Genomic DNA, 19,098 nt, shown 5'->3' with positions numbered 1-19,098 from the left:
CAGCCATTGAGCAGAGAAGGCGCGACTGCAGAAAGAGGACCAGGGGTACCTGCAGCCATTGAGCAAAGAAGGCGCAACTGCAGAAAGAGGACCATGGGTACCTGCAGCCATTGAGAAGAGAAGGCGTGACTGCAGAAAGAGGATCATGGGTACCTGCAGCCATTGAGCAAAGAAGGCGCAACTGCAGAAAGAGGGCCATGGGTACCTGCAGCCAATGAGCAAAGAAAGCGCGACTGCAGAAAGAGGACGAGGGGTACCTGCATCCATTGAGCAAATAAGGCGCGAATGCAGAAAGAGGCCCATGGGTAAGGGAAGCCATTGAGCAAAGAAAGCGCGACTGCAGAAAGAGGACCATGGGTACCTGCATCCATTGAACAAAGAAGGCGCGACTGCAGAAAGAGGACCAGGGGTACCTGCAGCCATTGAGCAAAGAAGGCACGACTGCAGAAAGAGGACCATGGGTACCTGCAGCCATTGAGAAAAGAAAGCGTGACTGCAGAAAGAGGAACATGGGTACCTGCAGCCATTGAGCAAAGAAGGCGCGACTGCAGAAAGAGGACCATGGGTACCTGCAGCCATTGAGAAAAGAAGGCGCGACTGCAGAAAGAGGACCAGGGGTACCTTCAGGCATTGAGCAAAGGAAGCACGACTGCAGAAAGAGGGCCAGGGGTACCTGCAGTCATTGTGCAAAGAAAGCGTGACTGCAAAAAGAGGATCATGGGTACCTGCAGCCATTGAGCAAAGAAAGCGCGACTGCAGAAAGAGGACCTGGGGTACCTGCAGCCATTGAGCAAAGAAAGCACAACTGCAGAAAGAGGACCGTGGGTACCTGCAGCCAATGAGCAAAGAAAGCGCGACTGCAGTAAGAGGACCAGGGGTACCTGCAGCTATTGAGCAAAGAAGGCGCGAATGCAGGAAGAGGACCAAGGTACCTGCAGCCATTGAGCAAAGAAGGCGCGACTGCAGAAAGAGGACCATGGGTACCATTGATCAAAGAAAGCGCGACTGCAGAAAGAGGACCATGGGTACCTGCAGCCATTGAGAAAATAAGGCGCGACTGCAGAAAGAGGACCGGGGGTACCTGCAGCCATTGAGCAAAGGAAGCACAACTGCAGAAAGAGGACCAGGGGTACATGCAGTCATTGAGCAAAGAAAGCGCGACTGCAGTAAGAGGATCATGGGTACCTGCAGCCATTGAGCAAAGAAGGCGCGCCTGCAGAAAGAGGACCATGGATACATGCAGCCATTGAGCAAAGAAGGCGTGAATGCAGAAAGAGGACCATGGGTACCTGCAGCCATTGAGCACAGAAAGCACAACTGCAGAAAGAGGACCAGGGGTACCTGCATCCATTGAGCAAATGAAGCACGACTGCAGAAAGAGGGCCGGAGGTACCTGCAGCCATTGAGCAAAGAAAGTGCGACTGTAGAAAAAGGATTGTGGTTACCTGCAGCCATTGAGCAAAGAAAGCGTGACTGCAGAAAGAGGACCTGGGGTACCTGCAGCCATTGAGCAAAGAAAGCACGACTGCAGAAAGAGGACCGTGGGTACCTGCAGCCAATGAGCAAAGAAAGCGCGGCTGCAGTAAGACGACCTTGGGTAATGTTTGTGCCCTCCCCGTCTTTGATGTGCAAAAGAATAAAACAACACACCCCTGATGGTGAATAAGGCAAAGAGAGCAGGCTGCGAGAGTCCAAGAAAAGGTTTTATCTGATGAATAATATTAAAGAGATATCTGAGAGCGCTCTGCACAAGTTATCATCACATTACGTTTTATAGGGTGACTGACGCAACTAACATAGGATACTACATTGGTCCCGGATTGGTCAGTTCACTTGATGTCTCAGTTGGGGTGGCATCTCTTCATCAGGGTTGGTCGCTTGGTTGGCGGGAGGATTGACGTCAGTCATCTGTGTTCCGCATGGGTGATGGTCAGATCGCTGGGAAGTAGGATGGTCACCATCTAAGCCAACATAATATATTCTCAAAAAATGCATGCACTAAATAATAATTGTTCAAAAGACCTTCAGTAGTTTATCATGTCTCTATAAAAGTCACACATGGATCTATACTATCAATAACATAGGATTAAACAAGTCTTAGGTTAAGGGTCTTGGCCGCTATAATACACTGGTTGAAATTAGGGTCCGTACAAATAAGAATCTCTGGTATGTGGCATTTGTTAGTGGTAGGCAATGATATATTGCATCAGGGGTCTAATGTTAGTTGGGTATCTGCTGGGTGGGCATTGTGGCATGGTCAGTGGTCTGGCACATGAAAGGAATATCTTGCAGGGACACAGGGTCACAATGGCAGTAAATTTCCACGGGTGAGGGTGCGGGAGGGGCAACGACATGTTTGTGGAGATGGACGAGCTATGTGCTTAGCTCATGCTGGTTCACATGCAGGATAGTGATCTCAGAGGAAGAGCGATGTGTTACATTTATTATTGTGTTGCGAGCATTTCCGGGTTCAGCGTGGGAATGGACCTGCAAAGTTTTCCAGTCAGAGTGAGAATGGGGGTGGGGGCCCTGTGCCCTGCGCGCCTGGCTGGGCTGCTGCGAGAAAAGGGAAGAGAAGCGTTTTTGTACTATCGCAGTGAGGCCTAGTCACCAAGATGGAGTCGAAAGGGGTACAAAAATGGATGCCCCGTGTCCTGCTCAGTGGTCCCATCTACACGAAAGTCAACCAAGGTTAACATTGCATAAGGGCAAAGGGCGAACCCACTACTGGAGGCACTTGGTCCCAGTTGTACTGAGAAGTAGAGGACGCGAGGGGCCTGATGGCCCTTCGCTCCCACGCACTCCTCCCTTTTGTCACATCTAAAGTAACAAATTATGACACTTTATTCTTTTCATTCTCCCTTCGGTAGCACTCAGCTTCAGCGACTGCTTCTTCCCAGGCTAGGGTACCCTTTATTGGCATCAATGCTCTGAATACACTTCTCAAGCTATTCCCTCTTCTTGCATATTCATCTGGAGTGCATGTTAAGTATATCCCACCATCCCCGTACAAGTCTTCCCATACCTCGTTGTACCATTGCAATTCTGTTGGTTCCTTGATTGTGGTGTGGTATAAATTATCGACCCTGTCCCCACATTGCCTGTAGATGGCAGTCATCCTGTACTTTGGAGGGTTATGTTCCCCTGTTTGTATTTGAGCATCTATCATAGTTGCTACCGTTGTCGGTCGGCCCATTGTTACCATCATCATAGTCGAGGTAGGCATACTTTTTGCACAACACCGGAATCCCAGTTGGCACATGCAGAAGAATAGTAAGACTATGATAGGAACGAGTATTTTCATCATCACATTTACCCAGGATGGTATCCAGCTGAACAAGTTGTCAAACCATGTACTTTCTTCCGCTCCGCCCTCTGTTCTCATCTTCTCTCCTAGATTGTGGACTGCTGCTTTCACATGTGAGAGTGTCCCATTATCTGCATCTTTGGATGGCACGAATGTGCAACAGGCCCCCCCGATTTTTCGGCAAACACCACCGTCCATCGCTGTGAGGCGATCTAGAACATATCTGTTTTGCATTGAAATTAGGCGTAGAGCGCGGAGCTCTATTTTTATAACGTTGAATCCTTCTTCAGTGTCGTTGGCCAGTTGGATGAGCTCCCAGCGTACTATTTGCAACCATTTGGTGTTTGCTCGCGCTTGGAGCACTGAGATTAGGAGCGATGCAAAAAATGTCTCTGCAGATGAGAACAGCTTGTATTTTTGCGGGATCTCAGCAAGGAGTTTTGATGATTCGGACGAAATGTAGTTGGATGATCTTTTGCTTCGTGACTCGTATTCTGACAATAGTTCATAAGCTGGAAGTTCTGTTTTTTCTCATTGGGGCGCTGCCGATGGACCAGCCGATTACCCTGCTGCTGATTTGTCAGCCGAATCTCCTGCTGCCAATCTGCCAGCCGAATCCCCTGCTGCCCCTTGAATATGGCTTTCTGGTATTACCATCAGTGCTGTATGGAGAGTGGCCAAGGCGCAAGTACCCTTCCAGGATGCGGGTAGATGCAGGTATGCTTGCTTGCCGCAAACCCAGTACATGTCCATGAGGGCTGCAGTGCCTTTTTTCATGTCTGGTATTATTACTGTCTTGTTGCATTTTCTTGCTTCCCCCATGTTCACCTTTCCTTCTCCACGGAAGCATAGTTCGTGCAGTATTTCTTTTTGTGTTTTTATGGGCTTTTCCAGCGCTGTAATCCATGTTAGTTTAGCAACATGCTGTGACCAGATAGGCGTGCACACTCCCTTTATTCTTTGGAATGCGTCTTCAGCCAGCCCCCGGAGTGCTTCTGCTCTGCACTCAATAGTTTCATTGTGCCATTTGTTGTCAGCATACCTCGTCCCCTTTATGACAAGGAATGGCTCTTTGAGGCATATCACTCCTTGACGCCGACTCGTGCATGTTCTCTCACTCTCCATTCTTTCTAGGCTGATGGTGCGTGCCTGGAAGGTGCTTTTTATCCTACACAGAACCAAATGAATTAAACACTGAGCCTCCGACAAGGGCACTTCCTTCGGTATCAACATTTTTGCTGTCCCTGATGCATGAGGAATGAGTGAGCAGACATAGCAGCTTTCATTTGTTGCTTGCTTTGCCGTAGTACTCATGTCCGAGTACCATTTGTTAGATTGGTCAGGGTGGTGGGGTCTTCTATTTCATCTAACCCGAGGTCATGATAAATGTTGTATCTTTTCCCTCCCGCCCCCCTTTTCCTTCTCCTTCCCTCCTTGTTGCTTCTCACTCTTTGGTAATGTATTGGAAACATTCCAGCCCAGGTTGTGTCATTGCTGTTAAACATGGCAAGTGTATATTCACTGGTGGTAGCAGCGTAATATGAGGTAGGTTCTATAGCTGCCTGTGTATATGCACTTGTATTAGCTAAGTCTTTCGGCCAATAATAGTCGCCATCATATTCATTTGATTCATAATCATTCCTCATGTTTATGCCAGGATGTAACAATGAGACAATTGTTGGACATGCATTGGCGTGTTCTGAAGGTTGCGTTACATTTGTACCGTTAATGCCAATGTTATAAGTTTCTCCCCACATTGTCTTTACTCCAGTCCATATTAGGTGGAGCCTTCTCGTACCATCTTAACCCCGCTCCCCCCTTTGTGCAAATCATTAACCAGAGATAAAAGAGTATAGTACCAGGCCATGAAAAATGGCATCACTGAAAACAAAATTGCAGCACATTTCAAAACGCGTTCAACATTACTAAACCTTTTTGCCCTGATGGCATCCCTATCACTATCTAACATAATTGCATTCACCGCAATTGTACTTCATTGGGCAATTTGTCACCTGGAGGGGCGATACAAAGTTGTTAAGTTACCATAATATGTACATTTATTTATATATTTACATTTCATATTTACTCATTATTTCTATTTTGTGATTTCATTTTTATATACATTTCTTAGCCCTGTGTTTCAATTATGTCCTCTGTTCTAGGCATTTCTATCGAGAGAGAGAGAGAGAGAGAGAGAGAGAGAGAGAGATAAAGGGCAGTGAAAGGAAATTGATATGAACATATGGCAGAGCAAACCAGAGTGCATAACATCTTTTCATGTTCCTTCTTAATTAAATCACATTGTCATTGTTTTCAACATCATTTGTAGTACCAGTTGCACATTCCTGTTCGATCTGAGGGAGTGTACTATCGTGTGCCCTCCTCACATCTGAGATGTGCACCCAATATTTCAGTCCCTTAACTTTCACTGAAGTGGATGTACTATATATGACCTCGTAGGGGCCATGAAACCTGGGTGAATTCCATCTCCTCACAAAGCTTCAGACGTACACCTGTGACCCTGGCATCAGTGGCCCGCTGGGGCTGTCTGTAGCTGGTGTGGTAGTATCAGTTGCCACATACTCAGTGAATGGTGGTGCTATTTGGCACGCTATGCTGTGAACTGCACGCGGCAGCTGAGTTCAATATTCCCTCAATTCTTCCCCCAGCACTGTGGCAACCCTGTGTGCGTCTGACGCTCTCCTAATCGGGGAGAGTGGTGTGTGTATTTGCCGCCCAGTCACAATTTCATGGGGGCTTAGATGGTGGTCCTTGCATGGTTATGTTCTGAGTTGGAACAGTGCTAGGGGCAGGCAATATACCCAGTTCTTTTTTAGTGTGTTGCACAACTTTGATAATTTGCTCTTGAGCAGGCTGATGATCTTCTCCACCACCCCATTGGCCATTGGATGATAAATGGAACACAGTTTGTGCTTCACCCCCAAGAGTGTCGTCACTTCCTTGAAGAGGTCATTCACAAAGTGTGTGCCATTGTCTGACCGTATCACATCACATATTCCCCGCCGGGGAAACACTTCTCGTACTAGAAATCTCGCCGGACACTTTGCGTCTGGGTGGGGACATGGACCCGCCTCCACCCACCTTGAGAAGGGACAGACCACCACAATTAGATATCTTGCTCCGTTACATCTCTCTCCCATGTCGGCGTAGTCAATATGGAGTTCTCTAAATAGCCCTATTGGTCGTGGCAAAGTACCTCGCAATGTCCTCAGTGTCATCCCTGAATTGTATGTTTGACATGTCGTACACTCTATGACAAACTTTGACAAATGCTCCTGTAAGTTAGGGACAAACCAATGTTCCTGAATGTCTGCTGCGATGTGTTGTTTCACCACATGGGATGGGAAGTGCAGCTGTTGGAATGCTACTTCTATTAATTCTACCGGCATCACTACTTTTCCCGTTGTCTCCTGTCTCCATATGAGGTCTGTAGCTGATTGTTTGCACCCCCACTTGCTCCACAACTCTTGCTCCTCCGGTGGTGCTCTCCTTTGTAGCTCTATTAGCTGTGCTATGGGTGTGTTACTATAAGCTCCTTCTGGTGGTTCTGCAGTAGCTGCTTTTACAATGCATTCTGTTGCTGGTGTTGTATTGAAATACAAGGCCTCCTTCGCTGCTGTGTCGGCTGCTGCGTTCCTCAATGAGATTGCATCTGTGTTGTTGGTATGGGCCTGGCATTTTACCACTGCCACTACCGATGTCTCTGCTAATGCATCTATCAATTCATTCAATAGTGCAGCGTGCTGTACTGGCGAGCCATCTGCTCGTCTAAACCCCCTCCAACGCCAGCGCGATAGTCTTGAATGAACAGTGGTGGTTGCATATGCTGAATCTGAATATATCGTCACTGTGTATCCTTTGGCTGTGCGTAATGTTTCGATTAATGCAGTTAGTTCCACTGCTTGTGCGGAGTAATGAGACGGGAGGCGCTTTTGGACAATTGTTTCATAGCTATCTTCTTCCATTCGTACTACTGCCATCCCTCCATGTTTTTCCCCTGTTTCTGGATTTATTGATGCTGAGCCATCGATGAAGTATACTTCTCCTTCCTTCAGGGCATTTTCACTTGCTTTGGGAATATCATCACCCTCCCCCTCATACGTTGTACAGTCGTGTTCCTGCATGTCTTCCATAGTGCCTGGCTCTGTTATGAACGTTGCTGGGTTTACCGTTTTACACCTAACTGCATGTACATTGGGGCTAGAAATTATTATTTCATATGCTGTTGCTCTTTGTGTTGTCAGTGTCGACTTTGACCACTCGAGAATTGCAAATAATGAATGCTCGGCATATAATGTTACTGAACATCCCATCACAATTGTGGCACTCTTTTCAATGGCGAAGGCCGCAGCTGCAAGGCCCTGTTCGCACGCGAAGTGACCTTGCATCACTGCGTCTAGTGTTCCACTGTAATAGGCCAATGGTTTGTGGCCTAATGATGTTTTTTGTGTCAGTACTGCTGTCATCAGTGTTCCATTGCAGTGTGAGAACAGGAAAAATTCCCTATCATAATCTGGGTTCGCGAGGACTGGAGCATCTGCAATGAGGTCTTTTAGTCTAAAGTACTGACTCATCATGTCATGTGTCAATTTTATCGGGGCTCTATGCCTCTGCGCTTCTTTTAGTGCTTGCAGTGATGTACGTGTGTATGCTGCGTAATCAAGGATCGATGCTCGGCAATAGTTACATATACCAAGGAATGTTTGCATGTCCTTCACTGTTTTTGGTATGATTATGTTACGTATAGCAGCTGCTCTGTTTGGGAGTATTTGTTTCCGTCTTTCGATATCAACTGTCCGAGGTATACAGCTTCGGCAAGGCAGTATTGTAATTTCCCTTTATCCACCTTGTACCCCTTTGTATCTAACACGTTTAGTAGTTTTATGTAGTCTTCCCTGCACTTTTCCTCTGTTTTGCTGCAGACGAGTAGATCGTCTACGTATTGTATAATGGTGCTCTCTACATTTATGTTCCTAATATCTTCACGTAGTACCCTGTTAAAAATGCTGGGGCTTTCGCAGTACCCCTGTGGGAGTCTGCAATGCTCATATCTGTTGTTTCCCAGTGTGAATGCTGTGAGGTACTGTGATCCTGGATCAAGTGGTATAGAGAAGAAAGCATTCTTCAAGTCAACCACAGTAAAACATGTCGATTCTTTGGGTATACTGCACAGTATTGATGACGGGTTAGGCACTAACGGGAATTCTTTTTGGATGACGTCATTGAGTGGGCAGAGATCTTGGATCATCCTCCACGCCCCTCCTTTTGCTTTTTTGATCGGGAAGATAGCCATGTTACACAGGGAGTTTGATGGCACTATGATACCTTGGCTCAGGAGTGCATTTATTGTTCCCCTAATCCCTTCCTCTGCTTCTCTGGATATTGGGTATTGTTTCACTCTTGGTGGTATGGCACCTTGTTTCAGTTTTATCTTTATGGGAGTCACTTCATGCAGTAACCCTACATCATGGGGGCCTATAGTACAAATTTCTGATGCCACCTTTGCCATGTCTTCCTCAAATATTGTTGGTGGGGCACTAACACTGGCCATAAGCGCGTTGTGTACCTCTCTGTACTGGATCATAATGTCACATGGTATGCTTATTTCCATTATTACCTCTCCATCGTCTTCGTTATCAGTGAATAATTCTTCATCAGTTATGTCTGTGAGCATTATGTTGGGATCTATACATAGCATAGTTCTCCACTCACACCCATGCGTGTCCAGGCCTATGACCACAATACGTTTCTTCAATACCTGAACTGCCGCAATGTCTATTAACATTATCGTGCCTGGCACGACATCTACACTTGTGATTGGGCGAAATATAACGTCTTATGGTGTCCACACTTTTCTTGTTATTTCAGGCACTACTCAGGCTAACACCTTGATGCCATAGATAAACATGCCCATATCAATGGGTATCCCTCACACTACAACCTCATTCATTATTGTACTGATCATCAACATTGCTCGTACTGGGCACACTCCTGAGGTGGAACACACGATCCCCCGCTCTGTAAATGAAATGGTCATATTCAATTTGCTTAACAAATCTCTTCCCAGCAATGTAATTGGCGCGTCTTCATGGTACAGTAAGGGTGCGTGCACTGTTTTTCCACCCACCGTTATATCAAGATTTTCGGGTAAGGAACTTTTAAAATAGCCCCATAGGACCCCTGCGTTTCCAAATTCCTGCCTGAGAGCGGAAACCGCCCTTCCATAAGACATGATTTTTCTGCTCCTGAGTCTAGCATAAAGATAAACTGCTTATTTCCTATCTCTGCCCCCACTAGTGGTTCCTCTTCTGCACGTAGGGTGGTAGATAGGACTGGACACGCAAGTGCTCCCTGTGGGCTGTCCTAATCTGCGTACCTTTCTTGTCCTGGCACTGAAAAGACATTATCTCCAACTACTGTTACACCACGGAATGGGGCAGGTGCACCGTTTGCAGCCGTTGTAAAGCTGTTATTGCTGGCGTTCCCTACAGTGTTTTGTCGTGCCATGGGCTGGGATGCACTGTTATGTGGCTGTGGGGGTGGCTGTCTTCGTTGCATTTGGGGTTCATTATAACACTGGTCCTGTGGTCTTCCACTCCCCATTGGTAGTCCATAGGGACTACCTGGGTGTGGGCAGCCCCATACCTGTTTGTTGTCCATGGGTGGTTGCCCTTGAAAGTACCCTGACGGCCTCATTCTGCAATCTCTTAAATAGTGTCCCCATCTTCCACAATTCCAACATGACCCTTGCTGTCTCCCTCTCATCCCTTGCCCACCAGAACCTCTGTTTCCCATACTCCCGAACCCCCCTCTCTGGCCGCGGTACCCACCTCTTCCTCTGCTTGGTCTTTCTTGCCACTGTGGTCCTCTCTGTGGTTCTTCTCCGTTCCACTGTCCTTGTTCTCCTGCGGCCCACAGCGCTGCTATTCCAACTGGTCTATTTCCCGCACTTACGTCCCCCTCGTTCTCTCTATCAGTGGTTACGCTGGCGTTTATGGCGGCGACCTTCACCAATTTGTTCTGCACTAGTTTCGCTACGTCTGCCAACCTTTTTTGTGCTATCTCCTTCTCTCTCTTTGATCCTCCTACAGTGATGTACAATTATACTCTGAATTTCTGGCCAACCCATGGCTTCTATCCCAGCTATTTTATCCAAGGCCTTCTGTACCTCCTTCGGGAGTCCTTTTTTGATAATAAAGTAGAACAGGGCAGTGTATTGATTCCACGCGGTGCCAGTTTCGCTTCTCCACAAATCTTGCACTCGCAGTATGAATTGCGTAGGATCCCCATTCTCCTCCATTGTACATTGCATCACTAAATGTAAATCTGGAATATCTGGAAACGTGTGCCGAAATGCGTCCCATACTTGCGCTCGAACATTGTTGAAGGGCGATCCATCATGGCGGTCACAGCTCATTGTCACTCCTGGGAACCCTGCTTTTTCCCACACAGCGTCTGCCTGATCACCGACAGCGGACACTAGCAAACTCTTTACATCACCTATCGCTAATGGTACTCCTGCTGTATTTTTCTCAAATGCATGTATCCATTTCCCTGCCCCTCCCGCAAGTTGGGGGAGGAGCTTCAACAGGTTGTTTTTGTCCATTTGGGCCCACGGAATGTAGTGTGGCCTACCTGCTCCCTTATGTATCACCGACATCGGCACTTATGTTTCTTTCCTGTCTTACTTACCGTCCCTTTCTTTATCTTACTCACCAACATGTTCCCTACTCGCTGCCTTAGTCTACCCTGCCATCGTGGGGGTGATGGTGGATCCGTGTCATCTAAATGATGTGGCAGTGGGGATCCTGCAGCTGCCACTCCTTCCTCGTATTCGTCTAGGTCGCTCCACACCTCCTCTACTTCCTCTTCTTGCTCACCATCCTCCTCTTGTCCTTCTCCGCGCTGGCTTTCTGGTGTGGCTGGGCGTGTAATTCTCACTGGTTCATCATTCAGATGGAACAGGAACTCTCCTAATCGCCATTCTTTTTCTCGCCCTTGTGATGTGGGTGTTCCCTGGGACAATACCGACTGCGCTGATTCTGGTGTAGTTGGCGGTAACTCCCCTGTTGCACTTAGTGGGGGTGGGAGATCTGCTATAGTCAAGGGTGGTACTTCCCCTCCTCCCGGTAGCATTTGGCCCCTATCACACAATGCTCTCAGCCGTGTTATTTCCATCTGTGCATGTGCTAGCTGGTGGTCTAGATCTCCAGTTAATGGCGCTAAATTTACAGGGGGCGCGCTCGTAGGGCCATACAGGCCTCCTTTGTCATATGGCGGTGGTGCGGTGGCTATTGCTCCATTAGAGGGAGTGGGGTGGGGCATGGTGGTATGTACAGAGGCTCGCTATATCCTACTGCTGGCCTTGTCATTAAGGGGTATATTTTGGTTGTGTCATTCTTAGCTGTGGCAGTTGTGCACTCACCCTTCGGTGTACCGCTTACCTCTTCCTGCGTTTTCTCCTTTTCAATTGCCTTCCCTGTACTTACCTCTACTGTGGGCGCTATTTCCTCAAACATTCGCCACAGATCTAGCACTTCCCTTCTGTTCTGCAACTGTTTTCCCTTATACCTCGCCAATAAGTGCGTGGACACTAAATCTAACACCTGTTTGTGGAACGACCCGCCCTCTGGCCAAATTGGGGTCGCGCTGACCCCTTTTATCTCTGTCACCCACTGATCGTGGTATTTTTGTATTCTATCACTATATAGCGGGAGGTGTTGGCAAATATGAGCTAGTGGTGTTATTCCTCCCATGACGATATTTCTCTCTTCACTTGTACGTGCACTTGCACCTAAGCCTCCCTTCTAATCACCCCCTCCAACCACTTGTCCCCTTATACAGATCAGCAATATGTCAAGTGTTTCTCAATTACTGGCATGTATTGTGTACCAATATTCAATGTTACCTTTGTACCTATTGCATTTCTAACTTCAATAGTTCATTTTTAGCATGTATGACTTTTTACTAACAAATCACTTACAATATTTCAGCATATGCGACACAAAATGGACAAAAGGCAAAAACATATAACACAACATGCCATGCACTACCTGCGCGCTTCTATTTCTCCTTTGTTCCCGTTACTGAACACCTCTTCCCTTTCACCGTTTTACCTGCTCTTCTCATTCACTCCCCACCTCTTACACCCTCTTACTTGTTCCCAAAGAGATCTTGCTTACACGGAAAAAGAATATCCTAAATGACTACTCCGAGTCTACTCAATATATGAGACCCTACTATTTTCTCTTTATCTTCACTTGTTTAACTGCACTGGACGAGACAATGCTACGCGGCGCCACCTTCTACCCCGTTGAGGCTAGTATACCTCTTCTATACTTCTTCTCACTTTTCACAAAACCTAATGGCCATATAAAGGACAGATCAGAAAAAGCCTCAGCATCACTCACACAGCCCATACTCTCGGCTGTAACCCACTATCACCTGTTCTCTTGTTCCCTTATTTTCCCCCTTACCTTTCCTTGGAAACCTTTGCAACCGGCACTCACGTGTTCTGTCAGGTAATCCAAGGTTCACCGTTCTCGGTCTGACCCCAGTCTGGTCCGCACCCCAACCAAGACGTGGCCCGCCTCGGCGAGCAGCTTTTCAGTCGGATATTCGTCAACCGGAACCGTTGACCCTTTCTTGTAGTGCGCACAAGCTGGTCGGCTGTGGATGCGATGGTTTTGCTGGGGAGCGTCCCGGATCTCGCCGCGCGGTGTGGGCCTCGAGGCACCTCTCCAAATCACATCGCAGGGGATCACCAAATGTTTGTGCCCTCCCCGTCTTTGACGTGCAAAAGAATAAAACAACACACCCCTGACGGGGAATAAGGTAAAGAGAGCAGGCTGCGAGAGTCCAAGAAAAGGTGTTATCTCTGGTGAATAGTATTCAAGAGATATCTGAGAGCGCTCTGCCAAAGTTATCATTACATTGGGGGTCATTCCGAGTAGGGCGGTAAGGGTTAACGGTCACCGGTAACGAGACCAGTGCCGTTAAACCCTTACCGCCCTATTCCGAGTTCCCTTTGCGGGTTGGTACTTAACGCCTGCTTTTTGCACGCGCTAAAAAACCAACCCGCAAAGGGACCTAGGAGCTAATTACGGCACCGTAATTTACGGTGCCGTAATTATCCGCTTCCCCATTCCCATTGAGCCCTATGGACCAAAAATGGGAATGGGGAAGGGCCCATGGTGAATGGGGAATTACCGCCCGCCAACCTTGGAATGGGGCGGTAATTACGCCATTCACCATGGCGGAGTTGGTAAAATACCGGTGTCAACCAAGGCGCTAGTAGCGCCTTGGTTAACGCCAGGGTCGGAATGAGGCCCATTACGTTTTATAGGATAAATGACGCAACTAACATAGGATACTACGTTGGTCCCGGATTGGTGAGTTCACCTGATGTCTCAGGTGGGGTGGCATCTCTTCATCAGGTTTGGTCGCTTGGTTGGCGGGAGGATTGACATCAGTCATCTGTGTTCCGCATGGGTGAAGGTCAGGTCGCTGGGAGGCAGGGTGGTCACTATCTAAGATAACATAATATATTCTCAAAAAATGCATGCACTAAATAATGATTGTTCAAAAGATCTTCAGTAGATTATCCTGTCTCTATAAAAGTCACACATATATCTATACTATCAATAACATAGGATTAAACAAGTCTTAGGTGAAGGGTCTTGACCGCTATAATACACTGGTTGAAGTTAGGGTCCATACACATAAGAATCTCTGGTATGTGGCATTTGTTAGTGGTAGGCAACGATATATTGCATCAGGGGTCTAATGTTAGTTGGGGATCTGCTGGCTGGGCATCATGGCATGGTCAATGGTCTGGCACATGAAAGGAATATCTTGCAGGGACACAGGGTCACAATGGCAGTAAGTTTCCACTGGTGAGGGTGCGGGAGGGGCAACGACATGTTTGTGGAGATGGACGAGCTATGTGCTTAGCTCATGCTGGTTCACATGCAGGACAGTGATCTCAGAGGAAGAGTGATGTGTTACATTTATTATTGTGTTGCGAGCATCTCCGGCTTCAGCGTGAGAATGGACCTGCAAAGTTTTCCAGTCAGAGTGAGAATGGGGGTGTGGGCCCTGTGCCCTGCGCGCCTGGCCGGGCTGCTGTGAGAGAAGGGAAGAGAAGTGTTTTGTACTATCGCAGTGAGGCCTACTCACCAAGATGGAGTCATAAGGGGGTAGAAAAATGGATTCCCCGTGTCCTGCTCAGTGGGCCCACCTACGCGAATGTCAACCAAGGTTAACATTGCATAAGCTCAAGGGGTGAACCCATTACTGGAGGCACTTGGTCTGAGTTTTGTACTGAGAAGTAGAGGACGCGAGTGGCCTGATGGCCACTCGCTCCCACACAGTACCTGCAGCCATTGAGCAAAGAAGGCGCAAATGCAGAAAGAGGACCATGGGTACCTGCAGCCATTGAGCAAAGAAGGCGCGACTGCAGAAAGAGGACCATGGGTACCTGCAGCCATTGAGCAAAGAAAGCGCGACTGCAGTAAGAGGACCATGGGTACCTGCAGCCATTGAGCAAAGAAGGCACGACTGCAGAAAGAGGACCATAGGTACCTGCAGCCATTGAGCAAAGAAAGCGCGACTGCAGTAAGAGGACCATGGGTACCTGCAGCCATTGTGCAAAGAAAGCGCGACTGCAGAAAGAGGACCAGGGGTACCTGCATCCATTGAGCAAAGGAAGCACAACTGCAGAAAGAGGATCATGGGTACCTGCAGCCATTGAGCACAGAAGGCACAACTGCATAAAGAGGACCATGTGTACCTGCAGCCATTGAGCAAAGAAGGCGCGACTGCATAAAGAGGACCATGGGTACATGCAGCCATTGAGCAAAGAAGGCGTGAATGCAGAAAGAGGACCATGGGTACCTGCAGCCATTGAGCAAAGAAAGCGCAACTGCAGAAAGAGGATCATGGGTACCGGGAGCCATTGAGCAAATTAGCACGACTGCAGAAAGAGGACCATGTGTACCTGCAGCCATTGAGCAAAGAAAGTGTGACTTCAGAAAGAGGATCATGGTTACCTACAGCCATTGTGCAAAGAAAGCGTGACTGAGGAAGAGGACCAGGGGTACCGGCAGCCATTGAGCAAAGAAAACGCGACTGTAGAAAGAGGATCATGGGTACCTGCAGCCATTGAGCAAAGAAAGCGCAACTGCAGAAAGAGGATCATGGGTACCTGCCACCATTGAGCAAAGAAAGCACGACTGCAAAAAGAGCATCATGGGTACCTGCAGCCAATGAGCAAAGAAGGCGCGACTGCAGAAAGAGGAAAGTTGGTACCTGAAGCCATTGAGCAAAGAAGGCACGACTGCAGAAAGAGGATCATGGGTACCTGCAGCCATTGAGCAAAGAAAGCGCAACTGCAGAATGAGGACCATGGTTGCCTGCAGCCATTGAGCCCAAATGCTGCTCTGCCTTGGAAAACAAGGCCCCACCATATTTGCACAGCCCACACCCCACCTTCCCCAGTCCAAACATTCCATAGTCAATCCTCCACAGTTCGGGGTAAGGAGGGACACAAGGTGTGTTTTGGCTGTTCACCGTCCTGTGGACTGTAGAGAAACATGCTAATCCTGATGGGCATTTTTACCCACACACCCCGTTCCTCCCTGCCCAAAACACATCCTGCTGGGACATCTTTGAGTCAGCACCATCAAGCGGTAACATCACACATTGTGCTGTGTAGTACCTGCCAGTGTTATTTTAAGCAGTCTTTTGAGAGTTAGTTAATGGCTTAATTGATGTTGTAAAGGTGCTCCTGGTGTCATAAAAATGTTTTAAGAAAGTGTGCTTCAACCACTCGATTTTTAAACAGTATGTGTATCCTTGCATGCGCTCCTTGCACTTACGTCCTGTAAAGCCAGCAATTTTAGCATATGTTTAAGTACAAGGCATTTTCCAGGCGGGGCATATGCTCAGGTATTCAAACTATTTTCCAACTGTTACCAATTCATGGCCAGATAGTATCGTTTTGGCACTGCCTGGCAAATGCCTAACCCTTGCCTGTACTAAAGCCAATGCATGTTTTGTTGTTTTATTACACTGCGGCGCTGAAGTCAGGCTGGCTGATAACATCAGGCAGTGCAGGTCACGCTGGGCTCTTACTGATCACCCTCTGTTCTGAGGTTTCGGGCCCTTGGGGTGAAGGAAGGGCTGTGCGGCCTGTGCCTGTGCGGAGCTTCCATCATAAAACAGGGTGAGGGGCCTCCAGCCGGGACAATGGGGCCCTGCTCGAGGGATTGCAGACGGGCCTGGGTGAAGAAGTAAATGGACAAAAGAATCGAGTACTTACAAAACGGTCACGTGCCTGTTGAATGCTTCAGTTATCCAATAGGAGGAGACCAGACACGTGGCTTGCAGGTGCCTGGGGTTCGCCGCGTTCTGGGGTCTTTTAGAAGACGTGCTTTTAGCCGGTCTCCTTGGTTTGTAGTGTCACCAACGAATAATGGGAGGAACATTCGAATGTGTTCCCAAACAATTAGACAAATGCTGCCTTTCAATTGTCATAGGAGCAGGTTTTGGGACCCGAGAGACTTGTGACGGATGTCCCGTGGAGGGCAGCTTACTTTTAAGAAACTTTGTGAACCTAAGTCGTTGTCTCACAGATAATTGGCTCTTGACTGGGCGGCCATTTTAGGATTTGTAAATCCCCTCAAGGCGTTGCTTAAAGCTACATTGAGAGGGTCAATATGTTTTCGTATAAGTAGGCCCAGGAGGTTCAGGGGAAATCCACTCTATTAATGGATCCGATACACGAAGCTAGAACCTAATGAACACATGTATGTATGCGTGCAAGTTCTTGCACCTGGAAGTGTACGTCAGTGAACGGAGTCTGCATGTTGAATGTGTAGGGAATGTGACGAAATGAATGGATTAATAAATGTGCATGTCTGCGGAGGGAAGGGGGGCCTAGGGGCAAGGGAGCAGTGGTGCAACATCATTGAACTGGCCGGGCTTCAGCCACCGCCCCCCCCCCCTACATTTTGGGCTATGTTGACTCGACATGCTGACCTACAGAGCTGTGGCCGTCCCCAGACAGAAAAGGACACAGATGTTAATCGGTGCCTGTGATTTGCCTCAAAGTGCTGCAATTACTAACGTAAAGCATTTCACTGTTAGCACATGTTAGCAAACCTTTTTAGGCAATTGGAATCGTGATGTGGGGTTAGTACTTGCATGGGTGTGACCAGAAGGATAGAGAGGGGACAAGACCCGCTCACTCTCTCAGCAGTCCATAAGTAGGTGCTTTTAGACTTAAAGGGGAGACTTAACTGCTTGTAACATTGAAGCTGCACTAGAATAGTCTCATTAGAATGCGCAGATAAGTTAAATGCCCCCCTCACAAATACGTTTGCCCATCCCCCCACCATCTCTGAAGTTAGCTCCTCTCCCCACATTAGAAGGGTTAACTCCCCTGGCATACCCGAAATGTAGGTTTTGTTGCGCCTCTGCAAGGCAGTGAGACTGCAATGGGATGTCCACGCACCCCCCCACCCACCGTCACAGTGAGGGTGAGATGTGTTATGCCAGGACATGACACTTCATGTTATTTATGGCCATCAAGAGTAAAGTAAGCATGAATCCTGTTGACACGCTTGATGCCCATTTTGTTTTTTACATGGCAAGACTGGTCTACGTTGGTGGCAAGTCAGGATTTATTTTTGCTGTGGCACAGAGCTGGGTTGCAGGTAGGAAAATGTAAAAATATATTTGTCTGTGCATTTATACAAGGGTTTGTATCTGTAAGCGGGTGCGTGAATGAGACAGTGTATTTTGTTTGGGTGCGCATGTGTATGTGAGAGCGTAGGGATTCTATCTGTATTTTAGTATTTTATTGTTTAAAGTGCTGCCCTAGCTTGAGAGCAGTGGACTGCTGCACAGGGTGTGGGTAGCCATGGACTGGCTTCTTTTAAAAATAGTGCAGTACTGTCAGTTACTGTCTGCGCGTCTGTCTGTACATCCATCGGAATTAGTCCTTGGTCAGGTGTTGTTGAAAAAGCCTTGTTTTGAGAGATTTGTGAAATTGGAGAATTGTGGGGGCATTCCGAGCGGATACCGGGATCTAGTTCCAAAGCGTGGGTGTCCGACAAGAGTAGGATTGTTTGAGGGTCCACTCTTTGCGGGCAAGTTGTGATTCAAGCCGATTGGTAAATTTGCTGCGCTAGGAGCATGTGCACGCAGCTTAGTCACCAGGTACGCTGGTTTGCTCCTCATGACTGTTTTGTAAATGATACATACAGTCTTTGTTTATTTTATTCTAAAACACCTTCACCAAGGCGCGCTATAAAATTAGTGAGTTGGTTCATAGAATGAAATGACGACAAGTGATATGGCCACGAAAAACAGAGAGAAAATAAGGCATTAGAAACCAACAAGAAAGAAATGGCAATGATAGTCCTTAATACAATCAACGTGAGTCTCCTGCAGGATAAGGAATAAAAAGTTACGTGGGCCTCATTACGACCCAGGCGGTAAGGGGTTTACGGCGCCGTAAACAGCGCCGACCCTTACCGCCTGAGTACGAGGTCCCTTAGCGCCATGGCGGATTTAACACCTGCTTTTAGCAGGTGTTAAAATCCATGGCGCTAAGGGACCATGGAGTTAATTACGCCACCGTAATTTATGGTGGCGTAATTAACGCCTTCCCCACTCCCATTATGCCCTATGGGGCAAAAATGGGAATGGGGAAGGGTAAATGGGGATTGGGGACTTACCGCCCCGCCAAGGTCGGAATGGGGCGG

This window comes from Ambystoma mexicanum, chromosome 2q, assembly GCF_040938575.1.
Source record: "Ambystoma mexicanum isolate Mex_15411 chromosome 2q, UKY_AmexF1_1, whole genome shotgun sequence".
Lineage (NCBI taxonomy): Eukaryota > Metazoa > Chordata > Amphibia > Caudata > Ambystomatidae > Ambystoma > Ambystoma mexicanum.
The sequence above is the reverse complement of the archived record's forward strand: the minus strand, read 5'-3'. Positions refer to the sequence as shown.